This window comes from Heliconius melpomene, chromosome 17, assembly GCF_056956725.1.
Source record: "Heliconius melpomene rosina isolate 202511_hmr_F chromosome 17, ASM5695672v1, whole genome shotgun sequence".
Lineage (NCBI taxonomy): Eukaryota > Metazoa > Arthropoda > Insecta > Lepidoptera > Nymphalidae > Heliconius > Heliconius melpomene.
The window spans coordinates 3,868,435-3,883,332 of record NC_140405.1 but is presented as its reverse complement, the minus strand read 5'-3'; the positions used below and the strand labels follow the sequence as shown (position 1 = coordinate 3,883,332).

At 32.5% G+C, this 14,898-nt stretch overlaps 1 protein-coding gene across 2 annotated transcripts in view; it reads right to left on the bottom strand.

Annotated features, from left to right (window-relative positions):
* Positions 1-14,253, bottom strand: part of LOC146529866 (uncharacterized) — a 31,601-nt gene extending 17,348 nt beyond the window's left edge. For both annotated transcript variants that reach the window (XM_085200253.1, XM_085200254.1), the window contains exon 1: positions 14,202-14,253. The gene's annotated coding sequence lies outside the window, so the exon portion shown is untranslated. The remainder of the gene's footprint in view (positions 1-14,201) is intronic.
* Positions 14,254-14,898: the final 645 nt, after the last annotated feature.

Below are 14,898 nucleotides of genomic sequence, written 5' to 3'. Positions count from 1 at the left end.
TTATTCATAACTGGCGGACCGCCCTCGGCTTCGCCTGCGTGGACTACTTTATTATTAATTTCTGTCTCCACGATTACCTACGTCCTATAAGTAAGTCCTATGCAAAATTTCAGATTCCTAGCACATGTAGTTTCTGAGATTTCGTGACGTGAGTGACCTTTCGATTTTATATATATAGATAGATAGGCCAATCTGTTTTCTTTGAATGTATTGAATATAAAATATAATTATATTTATACGTATTTTAATAAATTTATAAACTTCATTTAGAATGTTGATGTTATTTAGATAGCGTCTATTGTCTTGTAGTTCTAAGCAAAATATAACAATGTGGACATTTTATTTTCAACATATGTTTGTTTTACTATACAAATGTTATATTCAAAAGTCCTATCTTATAAATATTAATACTCACAAACAACGATATATTTAAGGTTTAGCTTTATAAACTTTTATATGAGAAACGGTCTTTTCCAGGTACAGAAAGATACAAGAAATATGATTTATGGTTCGGTTTGTTATAAAATAACATTATTTAAGATCAGGAAATTATTATAGAATACAACTGCGGAAAAGCATTTCTGTAATGAAAGCTATGTACCTTCGCAGAATGTTTTAAAGATCTCTCGCATACAATCTCATTAAAGCAGCACAGTGGTTGTTAGAACTGTCGCTATAAAATGTTGCAGGAATTTTAACTTTAAAAAACAATTTTAATCAATCAATTCACTTCTCTAATAAAATGTTTTAATCATATATTATACTACAGATAATAAATAAGGATAAAATGAATAATTCACAAAGCGGACAACAAAAACTAGTCTACATTCGCTTCCTGGATATCTTTGTTTTCTAGCGACTGCAGTAAAATCTATCTCGTTATATCACTAAAAAGTAATTAATTACTCGCTCCAAGAAATCTTTAAGACTGCGACGAAGGTTGGCATTCTTTTCTACGTTAGCATTCTTTGCTGAATTATTCATGTGCATTTAATTGAATAACATTTAAATTCATTATTCGAGCTATTCTTATTTATAGCGATGCTCTTTAGTTTTCAGAATAATGTTTCGTGCTCACGAATTCTGAGACAAAGGTAAAATAAGTGAAGCACAATGAGTTCTTTATAAAACAGACATATTTTAATCAAACATTTCAATAATTAGGGGCCAGTCGTGGCGCAGGTCACAAGCGTGTGACTGCTACAGGTCGTAAGTTCGATTCCCACTTGAGGAAACTAAATATCGTATATTTTCATTTGCGCCACTTAACACGCTCCTTCTGTCTACCTTTCTACATGCGGGATACAGCGTGAAAAAATCTCACTAATGGATTTTACGAAGCAACTGTCAACTGTCAAAAAATAGACGTTTTGATCTGTTGTCAATTCATCATTTCCTCAAGTGAAAACCCGCCTCAAATCTGTCTCGAGTATTCATAAAATTCGCATAAAATACCTCCACATCGAAATATCATTTGTCATCCACTTTTAATGGTGGATATTCTTTCCATTTATCTGTTTCAACAAAATTTTGAATTTCAGATTACAGTCCGCGAGCGGGCGGAGGGGCGGCCATTAATGGATGAATAATATCAATCGTAGCATAATGGAATCTCTAATATATATTTTCACGTTATAATCTTGTCGAATATATCGTCGAGCTCCTCTAATTTATATATTCAACAACCACGGTACATGTATCCCCTATTTATATAACTTTAATGGCCCTCATACCTGAGTAGTACCCTTGTAATAATATGTCACTGAAAGCGGACCAAGTTAAGTTTGCGTTGAACTAATTGGATTTGGAACTAATAGAACGAGCGTATAATTATATTTATACGTATTGTTTATGTTAATATGAATTCTCATAAATGTCAATATTAATGAAGAGCTTAAGGTAAGTTTAGACTGTGATATTATAGCAATCACCATATTCTAGAGCTGGCCTGTGACGCAGGGGCTCAAAATGTGACTAAACGCGACTGGTTGTTTAGTCCCCTTGGGTCCATTTTTTCACCTTGGTGTCGACGCCAAGCGCAGCTTTGAGTTCTGCGACTCAATGTGTCCAAAATATAGTGGAAAGTGGTGATCAGAGTGTCTTAACACTAGGTTCCTTCTACCTACCCTACTGTAGGCGGGATAAAGCGTGAAACTGATATAAAAAAACTTCTAAGTCTTGAAGACAAAAAGGGAGAGCATAAAACAAAAAACTTGTTTTCAACTAAAGAGAATTCAAAAACTCGTCGTCTCGAAGAAACTTATACACGTGTACTCAAGCTCGGTATCCTGTCGGACACTTTGTCTCCTGTCTGAATGTTAAATGGACTATTGTCGCTGTATATATTTAGCGAACTGGGATTGAGGAAAATGATTTCACTTTAACATCTCCAGAAACGACGAACGAAAGCATCAGTTTAACTGCAGAAACATTATAATAGACTACCTTGAACTATCTGCGATTGCAATTAGTATGCACTCAGCTATTTAACTAGCAGCGACTGTTTTACACATCTTATTTGTCATTTCACAGAATTATCTATTAGTCAAATACAAACGAATGAATGAACCATTTTTTACTTTGATTTTTTACTTTATTATTTAAATTTATTTGCTCTGATGCAGAGGCAAAGCGCGGTGTTGAGTTCTGTCACTCAACACGCAATGCCTTCGGAATGGGGCGGAAAATGGGGGACGAAGTGTCTTAACACTTGGGTCCCTACACTGCTGTGTTTTAATTAATTTAATTATAATTTTTAATTTGATTCTGTACATTTTCAGACGAACTTTCACGTACGTAGGCTGATTGTTTAATACCTATATAAATATTATATAAAGAATAAAATATTAGTCATATAAAGAAAAACACGGCAAATTACAATAATAGTCCACCTATAATACCGTATTAGGTAGCCCCTTAGATGATAAGAGCTGGATGCATACCCTTAACAATGGTTAAGGGAATGGACCTCACGTTCGAGTTTCATATGCGGTGTGCACGTTCAGTCTATTCTGATCGGAAGACATTGGACATTTCCAATATCATATAAACAAATGTTTCTATAAATGGTTATGGTCTCGGGCTCTATACACAGTACATATAACGTAGAATCTCCTTAACAATTTAAAATTTTCTTTTCAACCGATTGAACGATTGTAAAGTTTCAATTGTGCGTCTATCTGGGAAAGCAGAGAGTACCTACGTAATGTCAAGACACTCAGTTTCTCACTTACCTGAATCAATATATTTGTGTGTTGAAAAGCGCAACATAGGCGGGGCAGTAAAAAAATAATTCCCCGAGTGGGAATTGAACCCACAACTATAGTGTTTACTGCTAAATGATGTCACACTGTTCTACGATGACCTCGTAATACTATTTTATGGTTTTTAATTTTGTAAACTGTCATACATATATTTTTTTAATTGCATATGACCTGTAATAAAAATAACAATTGACTAAATTATAAGCTACACTAAACATAAAACTAATGTACTTTTCGTGTCTTTAGGTCGCAAACGAGCTCTGTCAACATACATTATTGATATTAAAAGCGTTAAAATTCGCGAATGTATCATTCACATACATATGTGAGTATATATTGACATTAACACCTTAGCTTAAAAAAATCATATATGATATATTGTATAGTAGGTATAAATTTATATAAAGTTATTTTTGTTAATTTAAAAAAAAAAAGGTAACAAATTCATGACGTTCTAGGCTGAACGCAATAGGTTTCAGATTCAAATCCTATATGGGGGGATATTTTTAATATAGAATTTTCTTACACCTAGATAAACAAATTGGCAAAGCTAGTGGAGGTTCTTAACACCGACCAAACCAATCTAAATAAGCGGAGAGCGGAGACGAAAGACTTATTATAACACCCTCACTATTTACCTCATAATTAAAATAAAAGCTTTTAAAAGAAAAAATAGAATCTTTTTGCTAATATTTCATTCCTATAGCAGAGTGCAAAAGTAAATAAACTTTAACGATACGTGGCTTGCATAGGAATGACGAACGATTCTAATTTTACGGCGTGATGAAGGGCCCCGGGACCGCTCATTTTCCTGGCTGTTGCGGATATTTTCAATTTGCTCCAGTAAGCCTACTTTTTATTAGTTTTTGTTTTGACTCGAATACTAATTTGTGATTAATATTCACGCGATACTTTATTTTGTTTTATACTATTAGGGTCATATTTTTTAATGCGAAATGTAAAAAGAAACGTTGTAGGGCAGAAATTAATTGTTATTTCGTTCTTATAAGTTTCTTTTATATCATACTAATTTTTTCATTATTTTTATTTTAGTTTATGTTTTCTTTTATAAACTATAAGAGATCTTGCGGCTTCGCCCGCCTGAAATAGACAAACCGACAAACAATTAAAAAAAATCAATGTTTGGTTGTATTACGTTGTTAAATGCCCCAATATGTTTTTATAATATATCTTCCATGTATAGAAACCGATCATTTTTGATATACCTACCACATTATTACAATAATAACCTATAGATATAGATATAGATTGGTACATGTCCATTTACGACATTAGTGTTTTTAAGTTCAAAAAACAACAAAATAGCTCCTTTGTAAACATGTAGTCTTAGTAAAGTAAGGTAAAATATAGTCTTGAAAAAGTAGTCGAGCACATCTTTTTACGTAACTTTAAGTTTTATGTAACTTCGAGTTATTAAGTGATAGATCAAGCAAAAGTTTTCTCAGAGTCTATCGTTACACCTTTTTTCATCCTGAGCTAACTTTAATTAATTAAAGTAGCTGTTGATATTGGTACCCGCTTTGGTGCAGTTTAGAAGTGCTTGTTTGAAACGATGGTTGGGGGTTCTAATTCCTGATTCCTAGATTCCACCAGATACTCAATGTCTCAAAATACAACAAATGTCTGATAAAGAGGGGTGAATAGAAAGAACGTAAGAATTGACCTAATTAGTCTATATTATATTATTGTTTTTTATTATAGAATTATTTACTATTTTAATATAATAACAAAATAACAAAGCCAAAAATATATTAAAACATATTTATTAACGGATAATTCGTTATTAATTGAAACGTGTGTTCGAAATTCACAACATCATATCGAACTGGTAAATTAAATGTCCTCCAACACGAGTACATACTGAAACACAAACGTTGTATAGTCATTAAAATTAAATAATTATCCCGTCCATACTATTAATGTGAAGCGTACGTTCAATAGACGTGTTAATCTGAAAACTGACGTGAAATTTAATTAATTGGTGGAAAAGCGGAATGTAAACAGTCATGAGTCCATGTTTAAAGCTGGTAACGTTGTATATATGGCGGTGTTGATAATAAATCTGATATTAATATTAATTTTCCTTTATGAGAACTGAGTAAAAGTTTGGTCAGTCGTTAAGCAGGAGTGTGATTGTAAATGTGACAGGTTCGATTCTCACTTGAGAGAGTGGAATATTGAATATTTTCTTTTTTCGCTCTGGTATTGAGGCAAAGCAGCTTTGAGTTTTGTCACTTGTAAAAATAAAAATAAAAGTGAAATAAAAAATAAAATCAAATTTAAACTAATATTTGAAAATAAATAATATTTATATAAACAATCGTTATAATAACCTTACTAACTCTACTTACGTTTGAGAACTTCACCTTTATAAATTCCGTAGTTTTAATATAAAATCCAATATGTCAAGTCTTTATTTACAACTACTAGCATAGTAGAAGTTAAAATTGCAGACGGTATGGGATAATTAAAGCAGCACCTAATCTTCTGTCTCCAGTAGAGCTGACAGCGGAGTTAATTACGTTTTTGATGAATCGTCCCTTTTGTGAATTTCCTTCATGTAAGTCAACTTTGCTATCGACAAGGGAATATTTGAACTTCATAAAAGCATTTTCTGATTTTTTTGTAATTTCAATAGTCATAAATAGGTATATTTTTCTTAACTTTCATCATAATATATTAGTTTTTATTAAATAAATAAAAATTGCAAACTTTTTTTCGCCATTTGTATTATATTGTACTATAGATACTTGCATTGTACCCTTTTAAATCGGAATATCATTAGGGGTACAACACCGGAAAACCAAATATTTACAAAATTCGTTTCTATAATCATCAAAGAGAAATCACAAGCCTCATAGATCCTGATTGAGGCGAATCAATCGACCGTGACCTCTTCGGCATTTCACGAGAAATAAAATACACAAATTATTTTGGGAAGGAATTTAGAATTGGTTCCTATTTAGAAAAAAGAAACTAACAGTCTACTACATTATAACTTACTAGTCTTAGATAAAATGCTTTTTTTATCAGCTTCACGTTGCATCCCGTACACAACAGGGTAGCCCGAGGAAACCTAGTGTTAAGACACTTCGCCGAATTCTGGAGCCATGGCGTGTTGAGTAGTAAAACTCAACGCCGCGCTTGTTTTTAATTAATTTAGGCTAAATACTTTTGAATGATTATATTCAAAATTCAAATAAATCTATAATAACGAAATTAAAAATATTATTTTACAAACTTTACCTTACATAAAGATTTAAATAGGTTACGAGACGCACATAAGCTTAATATTTCGGCTACAATTACATATATTATATACATCATCTTACATTTACAACATACAATAGAAATAATACTTGGAGCGCGTCAAAGATAACCTTTGCCCCAATATTGTGATTGACGCGTAATAGAACAAGGTTGCTGTTATTGTTAAGCCATTGTCAGTATAGTGAAGCCTCCGATCCTATTCAAAGCAGCTAATCACATCAAATATAGACAACTGAGAATCAATTTAACTTCCAATTAATAAGCTTTACATGGCCTATGCCTATTCAATTACATACAAATGTATTGATCATAGAGTGTTTTGTAATATAAATGAGAAAGCTAGTAGTTTAAGTGTTGCTATTAGGGCTTTGCTTATATCATTTTATGATGAACAACTGAGGCCAGATAGTTATTCATCATAAAATGCGTGGTGCAAGATGACGTGTGTGATTCTAAACGCGACAAACTGTGGGTTCGATTCCCACTCGACGAAAAGAAATATTTAATATTGGCTGCATCAAAAAACAGAGTAAAATTGTTTTTTTTTTTATTGAATAAATTACAATGAGAATTATTGAAAATATAATTATTGTAATGAATTAAAAATAAGAATAATTATATATTCTGGAATAATTTGCATACTCGTAGAAATAAACTTTTTAAATGGGGTGTTGTAATGAGTTTACATGTAGATATTTATATTTAAATGTAACATTACCAAAATATATGAAACCAAAGAGGTTACAAGGATTGCCCGTAGTATAAAAAGAATGCAAGCCATTTTTAAAGTAATTTAATATCCACAGGGTGGTATCGGCTACTAGAAAGTCGTTAATGTCTCGCTGCGGTTGATAAGGAATGTTTCTTGGGAAAATTGAATGTAGCATGCTCTGGAGATTCTCCAACATTACCAATTGAATTTACATGATAAAAACTGCACGAATTATTTAAATTTCATTAAATAATAAATAAAAAAATGTTTTATGCTTAAGTCAAATCGATATATTAATTCTATTGTTTTTTAGCTCTACGCCATCGAATGTGTTACTAATGGTCTCAAAGTAGCTCTAGTTAATGCAAATTAATGCACATGCGATGGCGTAGAGCTAAAAAACAATAGAATTAATATATCGATTTGACTTAAGCATTAAACATTTTTTTATTTATTATTAAATTGCATTTTATTGCTGAATTTTCATTTTCGTTTCATATAGATGATGATAAAGTGTTTAATAAATATAATATGAAATATTATATAATATGAAAACCCCTCAGAATGTCTACAATATCTCCAACAAAGACAACAGAGGTCATAGTCTATCAATCATTTCGAATAATAACAATAAAATGATCTCACGTCTCTCCATCATCGCGTCAAACGAGTCTTCGGTGTTGACGGGCGGTTTAAAAATCACGATTTCAATTTTTGTAACACAAATAGGTAATACTTATAGTGTTTTGATAATGATTATATACTCTAAATTGATGTCGAAGTTTCATCATTGATTTTTAAGAAATCATTACATGTTGAGGCCGTCGTCGCGCAGCGGCACAAGGGTGTGACAGTAACGTGACGGTTGTGGGTTCCATCCCCACTCGTGGAAGTGAAATATTTATTTACGTTTATTTTTCCATTTTTTTCGCCCTGGCGTCGAGGTGAAGCGCGGCGTTGAGTTCTGCCCCTCAACACGCAATGCCTCTAGAATTCGGCAGAAAGTGGAGGACGAAGTGTCTTAACACTAGGTTCCCTCTGCTTAACCTGGTGTGCGGGATACAGTGTGAAGCTGATTTAATTTTGATATTTTTTTTATTAAATTATATCTTCCAAAGGACTGACGAATGGAATTCACGAGACAATGTGAAATGAAAAAATGAATTAAAATTTTAATAATTATCTTATAATATAAAAAGATTTGGAGATATTTAATATTGCTAACAAAATAATTGTTATACAAATTATCATAACTAAAATTCAATAAGTCACCTTTATTCAAATTATTAATTTATTCATAACTAAATTTGCATATTGCACTAAGAATGCATAATCTAAAACTGACACTCCTAAACACTCCTAACCACGTTACACCAATTTATCTGTTCAGCTATAATATGAAGCATTACACAGCAAAATAGCTGTTATACAGCCTCGAGCGAGCCGATAGGTCAAGGTGGTATTTATCCATTGTTTTCCAACATGAGGGTATATATCTTTAACTGTTGAACGCTACAATCCATCATCTTTGCCTAATTGGTGTCTACGAGCGATTAAAATGCTTCACTTGCTTGCTTTAGAGCGTTCATTATTCTGGCTCTGGAGGTCAGAAGTCAGCTATGATACGTGACGAATCTCACCATTTATTTCGTAGTTCTCTAGGGCTCTGGTGTCTATTGATTGTAAGTCGTGTTTTACCTCTCATGTTAGTATGAAGTTGATTATACACGAATCCTTGTTTAGTGCAATCAAATATTACGGATACTATAATCGTTCTTGCAATACTGTACGTACGTAAAAGGTTTCGTAATAGCATTAGGGTGTGCCGTAATTTCTGTTTTAGTATTTAACAATAAGGTTTTGTAGGTGTTTTTTCTTTAAATTTTCAAAAAAATATAATTAAACTGATATTTTCTAAAAGCCTAAGATTCGTCGTCGTGAGATCCAGAAGTCTAAGGTTTTTAAAAATTAAAATATTTAGTGAGACGACGTGAGTAGATAGCATAAGAGAACATAGCAAAAAAGTAAAAAATATATTTAACATAGTTTCTTTCTTGCAGCTTGTCTGAGAATACAGATCCTGTGGTAATTAATTCATAATAAGGTTTAAAATTTATATATTTTTTTATTTTTTTGAAATAGTAAACTTACAACAAAAAGTAATATAGATAAATTAATTACTTACCACTCTTTATAAGTCAAGGAATAAAAGATATTAAGCATTATTATTAAACACAGCTATTAAGAGAAGCATCATCTTGAGATATTCCCAGCAGTGTAACTAGCCGTCTTTTATATCTTTTGTATTCTTTGAAAGGACTTTTGCCGTGCAAAGTGCGAGATATATTCGCATAGAAAAGTGGCAGAGGAGGCTTCAGGGGATCTGAGCTGCTTCCTTATCTCATTTGCGTGGAACCTACATATCATGCGAGGAAACGGTGAAATAGGATTTATTCTGTGAATTTATAGACTAGTTTATGCTTAAGCGGATGCAGGAAATACGGTTTGTTTAGTGCATGTGTATTTTGTGAGATCTTGTTGAATTGTATATGTATAAAATTATATCTTTATTCTGAATAAAAAATCAAATGGTTCTTTCTAAAGCTTCACGCTTTAGGCAGAAGGAACCTAGTGTCAAGACACTCCGTTCCCCACTTTTCGCCAAATTTTTCAAGGCATTGCATGTTTGTTACATGCCAGAGCGAAGAAATGGAAATATATCGAGTGGCGATCAAACCTACAACCGTTCAGTCACACCTTTGTATCCCAGCGCCTTTATTCTAATAAACTTTTATTCTATAAACAAATGAAATAATTGTCATTCATATTGTTAATAGGAAAATTTGATAAATTAGAATGTCCGGGAGTTTTGAAATTACATTTGGCAGTAATTGTGATACACTGTTATGGTATAACCTATTTAGATTTTGCATAAATATTAATTATACACTAAATAGGTGTTAGGATGTGTTTATTATTACTTTATTAGTATGGTCACTTATATATAAAGGCAGTGATTATAATTTTCGAATAGTATTTCTTCCAATACAATATGCATAAAATTGCATTGTCATTTACTTTTAATTTATTTATTGTGAGGATTTGGGGGGAAATCGTACCTAATGAATAATTATTCTCTCTGATCAGACAGCAATCGAAAGCATTTGTAAATATAAATATCATCACTTGCGGGCCCCATCGGCGGTGTTTTTAGTTATACGTTCCACTCGATGGAATGAAATATTTAATATTTACTTTTCTTTTTTTTAGCTTTCACGGTGTATCTCGCACGTAGCAGGGTTGGCAGAGGGTACCTAGTGTTAAAACATTTCGCTCCCCACTTTCCATCGAATTCTGGAGACCTTGCGTGTTGAGTGGAGGATTCTAACGCCTCCCTTTGATACCAGAGCGATGAAATTAAAATAATAAATATTTCATTTCCTCGATTGAGAATCGAACCCACAACCAGTCGCGTTTAGTCACACGCTTGTGCCTCTACGCTACTTGCCACGACATATAACTAGTAAAAGTAATCTATTAAACATTAATCTTAATGTCTTTAAAATATGTTAATGTGGTTCCAACTGAACATCAAGGAAGAGAGTAAGTAATGAGTTTATGCACGTAACTGGTCATCTGACGTTGCATGACACCAGGAAGAGTTTCTTCGTTAGAGCACGCTACTACAGGATATCTTGTTACGTGGTAGTTCCGGTGTGTGAAATTATTTTATGACAATTTTATTGTATTAAATTTTATGAGGGACTTTATAATATTTGTTAAATTAAATTTTAATTAACTATACTTTTAGATATATTCACCTAGATTCCTAAGTGTGGAAGAACACTTTAAAAATGAATAACTGCATTAAGTATTTTGACTAATATGTTTGCATACAAAAGAAATATAAAAATAGTAGTATGCAATGGCGGTCTTATTGCTTCAAACAAGCTTTAACAGACAAGCTTTGGTAAATAAAGGACTAGCTGTAACGAAGAAAAGGGGAATAACGTTTCAGTGCAAGTAAATAATAAATGAATAAATACATTATATAATATTTCTTATCATATTATGTGTTTTTTTCATAAATATGAACGATAAATATTATATAGATGATATATTTGAGATATGATTTTGTAGCATAGAAAAACGACAAAGAGAGAGAGAGAGAGAGAGAGAGAAAGAGAGTCTTGTTTAGTGTGTACGTAAATACTAAAATAATACCTTTAGTATCTACGATTTATATTACTACATAAATACTAAACTAAATCATCAAATTTATAGATATAAGCTTGAAGTGGGATATCGACAACTTCAAATACGATACGATCCGCGATATTTACAGTAATCGCTATGATCCCTTCATGAATAATTCATCAGAAGCCACAACAGTTAGAACGCTGTAATTATGTAAGAGCTGTCGAAGTGTAATTACAGAGGAGCAACAACGATGGCTGGCGATATTTGATATTGAGAGGAAAACATGGAAATGAGAGGACCTGAAACTGTTTATTTCCAGTTGGCTTGGTCTTTTAATTTTTAACATGTATAGTATAAGGTAATTCATACATAAAAACCGGTTAAGTGTGAGTCGGAATTGCCCACCGAGGCGTTTGCACCAATTTCGGGATTGTAGGCAAGCAAGTACAATTTATAAAAATTGGCAAATTTAAGTATGCGTATTTTCATTTAATGTATGTAATTAACTACAAATAATTGTAACAATGTTTTTCTATGAAATAGCCATAATATTTTACTCCTATATGTATGAGCTCCGTTTACACCTTTTGAGGTACGGAACCTAAAAAAATATATCTTAATGACATAAATTTAACATTAAGTTTACTCTATCCCATACTACATTATCACGTAAATCTAATTCAAATTTTATTCTCCGTCACGCGTGCATCACATCAGCATCATTATTCGTAGACATGCATGTTCCCGGGGCACATACTCGTAATGCAGTTAGGGCGCAAGGGCCCTCGCGCCCCCACTATTTATGCTTGCTATGTCAATTATTACGCTTTCAAATCCTACCCTCTGAAGCTTTGTTTGTACACTCCGTCTCTAATAGACAGCAATTTAGTTGTGAGGATTCTTCTATTTTTAACCGAATTTTGTAAAAGAGGTATTTTTTTATGTTTGTTGCTTCAGAACTTTGGACTGGGTGAGCCGATTTTGATGATTCTGGCAATATTATCCATGAGAATATCACATAAATCTTAAATTTGCATAGTTTACGTTTTGAAATCGGTTTTGTTTTGTTAAAAATTATTGTTTACTTTGTTTATATTAAAATTTCTTCTATTAGAAACTATTTTTAAAATATAACTTACGTTAAGTGATTGAACATTTAAGTAACATTAAGCTATCGAAAGTAATAATATAGCAAGGCTTAACCAAAACTTTAGTGTGAAAACATCGATGAGCTATCGAGAACTGTTCAGCGCTAACGACCCGATAAGTTCGATCGTGCATCTCATTACTTGTATATGAGTTTTCGATAAATGTCGACGGCAGATAATATAACACTTTAGAATATTGTAAAATATACTTTTTTATATTTTATTTTACTTTATCGACTTTGTAGCGATTTGATAGTAAAGTAGTATCGTTATATATACATCGTTGTGAGTATAAATCTGATAAAGATATTTTAATGTATTTATTGTAAGTCTATACATCGTTTATAATTTGTTAATCTATTTGGGCTTAGTTTAGTTTTAGTTATAAATAAATAAAGATAATTTGTTTTCAGCTTCACGCTGTATCCTGCAGACAGCGGGGTAGGCAGAGGGAGCTTAGTGTTAGGACACTCCGATCCCCACTTTCCGCCGAATTCTGGAGGCATTGCGAAGAAATGGAAATATAAATTTAAAAATATATTTAAGTTGCTTGAGTGGGAATCGAACCCATAACCTGTTGCGTTTCCAATAATGTGCCTCTACCCCACGACTAGCCTCAAATAGAAATAATAATTAAGTTAATGCATCAATGTCTTAACAAATTCATCTTTGGAGAATAAAATGTCGCACCAAGAAATATGAGGAAGTAAACAAATGTGAAAGAAATATACTACGGCAATTAATATTATAACATTTACACTAATATTAATAATAATTATTAATTTATTGGCTACTTTTCAATATTGTAGGTATATAATTCCTGTTGAAAGGTAGCAAACAAATGGAGTTATAATCCAAGTTAACAAGTTAAAGTGCTGTCTTCCATTGACAGCATAATGTTCTATCGACTGCCAATCATACTAGAGCCGTACCCGTTCATATCAATTAATCCACACGGTAAAGAGCGAATGGGGCTATTTCCAACTTCCCTATATAATTTAACATTAACGTAAACTAGGCAATTTACCATATAACAATAAAGTTCATATTATAATTATGTATAATATATAAGGAAGTTGTTCGTTCGTTTCTTCTAATGGTGACAGTTTTTATAATAACTGGTTAAGGAACCTAGATTTAGAAATATTGTAAAGACAAAAAGCCTTAGTTACATTTGTACCAAAATGGTATCAATAATTATCCTTGTTATATCGAAGTCTTTTTTTATTTAAAATAAATAAAATAAATCAGCTTCACGCTGTATCCTGCAGCAGGGTAGGCAGAGGGAACCTAGTGTTAAAACACTCCGTTCCCCCACTTTCTGCCGAATTCTGGAGGCATTGCGTGTTGAGTAGCAGAACTCAACGTCGCGTTTTGCCTCGACATTAGGGCAAAGAAATGGAATTATAAACGTAAATAAATATTTCACTTCCTCAAGTGGGGATTGAACCCACAACCGTCACGTCACAGTCACACCCTTGTGCCACTGCTCCACGACGGCCTCACACTTTTTTATTTGACAATTAAAAGTTTAATCTTTTAAGGAATATATAAATTTATACATGTATTTTAAAAGATTATACGTACCTATAATACTATGTTTTCGAATATCAACTACTAAAGTTGCGTAGGTATATCTGCAACAAGAGAACAAATTAAACATGACAACACAAATCAATTGAACGTTCATTGTTAAAATCCTACTGAAATCAAATTTCCCGCATCGTACGCTTAAAATGACCCGTTTGTGCGCGCAATAATTCTTTAATGAAATTGCATCACACATTTCGATTCCTGTCGGCTTCGCCGGTTCATTTAGTGGTCATTATTCGTGGGCACGACTCGTCGCTGGTCGTCGGCTGTCAGTCGTGTGTGTTTGATCTGCATAAATCGGTAATCTAGGGAAGTGAAATGTGTTAAAGTAACTGATTTTAGCTTTTTTTTAAAAGCTTTTATTTAACTTGCAATGTATGTATGTGGGTTCGGGTGAAATCTTAGAGCTCAATTTTGAAGTAGATATCGTCAACCGATTGAGTTTTTTGAGACCAATTTTGTATGCACGTTTACTTTGGATGACAATGCACGATAAAATATGTGACGTCATTCTAAATCTAATATGGCGGACCATGCAAGATGGCGGAATAGTTATTTTTAATGTACTTCTACAATATGGGTATCAAATGAAAGAGCTCGTTGAGAACAACTCGTAAAATAATGTGATGTCATTCTAAATCCCATAAGGAGGATATTGAAGATAGCCGAGTATCTATTTGGTCTACTTCTA